Source organism: Chenopodium album, chromosome 23 (genome assembly GCF_948465745.1).
Source record: "Chenopodium album chromosome 23, dcCheAlbu1.1, whole genome shotgun sequence".
In the NCBI taxonomy this organism is placed as follows: Eukaryota; Viridiplantae; Streptophyta; class Magnoliopsida; order Caryophyllales; family Amaranthaceae; genus Chenopodium; species Chenopodium album.
Genome location: NC_137856.1, coordinates 9643905 through 9645317, shown reverse-complemented (window position 1 = coordinate 9645317; position 1413 = coordinate 9643905). Strand labels below are relative to the sequence as shown.

At 41.7% G+C, this 1413-nt stretch overlaps 1 non-coding gene across 1 annotated transcript; it reads left to right on the top strand.

Moving 5' to 3' along the window:
• The first annotated feature begins 756 nt into the window (after nucleotides 1-756).
• Nucleotides 757-863, top strand: LOC145609899 (small nucleolar RNA R71). The gene has a single exon (XR_014106168.1). It is a non-coding gene; the product is annotated as a small nucleolar RNA R71 (small nucleolar RNA).
• The last annotated feature ends 550 nt before the right edge of the window (nucleotides 864-1413 follow it).

Here is a 1413-nt window from a genome sequence, read left to right as displayed (position 1 = left end):
TCCATTGATCTTAATTCATAACTCACACAAATCACAACAAAATTATCGAATTGTGTGCTTGGAGTTGTTGAATTGAGCTACTAACTTCCCCATTGATCTTGGTTTGTTGGGTCATGAAGGTTTCCAAAACAGATTCAATGTTGGATTTTTGAGGAGGAAGGGCTTGATTGTATTGGGTTCTTTGTTGGACATTGTCCCTTTGGTTGGGGTGGCGATAGGGAGGTTGTTGTTGTGAATGGGGTTGATTGTAATTGTTTTGAGGAGGAGGAGCTTGGTTATATTTTTTTTGAGGAGGGGGAGCTTGGTTGGGTTGTTTCCACCTAAAATTTAGATGTTGTTTCCAACCTTGGTTATAGGTTTGAGAGTAAGGATCATTTCTTCCAATGAAATCCACATGCTCCGTTGTTGTAGGTTGCAATAGGATGCCATGTGATCGTTTCCTCCACAAGTCTCACAATACATGACTTGCAAGGAGGAGCTACCAGGCACATTGTTCTTTTGAGCTAGCTTCGAGCTAACATATAAAGCTTTGAAGCAATAAGATCTATTGCCTCAAGATCATGCTTGCCTCTCTTCTTGGGATGACTTTGTCTTTTGTCACCCCCATAAGCATAATGCTTGGCAACCTCTTCAATCATTTTGTAAGCCTCATCAACCGATAGCTTTTTATGGCTACCACCGGCCTCGGAATCAAGGTTGGCCCTTGAGGTAGGAGTAAGACCATCATAGAAGCTTTGCACTATGATCCATGAGGTGAAACCGTGATGAGGGCATGCTTTAGTGTTATCTTTGAACCTCTCCCATGCTTCACACAAAGTTTCATCAATCTCTTGGTTGAAGTTGGTGATCTTCCGCCTTAATTCGGCGGTTTTCTTGGGAGGACAATAGTTTCCAAGAAAAGCTTTAGTCACCTCATCCCAAGTACTCAACGATCCCTCTTCAACCGTTCTCAACCAATGCTTTGATTTATCACGTAGGGAGAATAGAAACATGTGCATGCATACAGATGAACTCTTCCGAAATGTTGTTTTACTTGATGGTTGTACGTAACTCAAGAAAGTTGTCCAAGTGAGCAAAAGGACACTCATAAGGACTACCTCCGAATTGATCACTTTAAATCATCCGAATGAGTTGAGGTGAAAGCTCAAAGTTGTTTGCATTTGTGGTGGGGAGACGTATGCAACTTCGAAGTTGGAATGCGTTGGGGTGGTCATAGTCTCGTCGTAAAGGCGAAGGAGGATTGTTATCACCCATGTTATCTTCTTTGTTGATTTCAAAAACCTTTTTCGGATCAGAATCTGAATATACAATAGAGAATTCGGGTGTGCCTTGCAAAAGTCTCCTCACGTTTCTAAAAGTCCTATTTAGCTCTGGATCAACGAGACAAAGCGGTGATTTCTTACTCTTTCATGT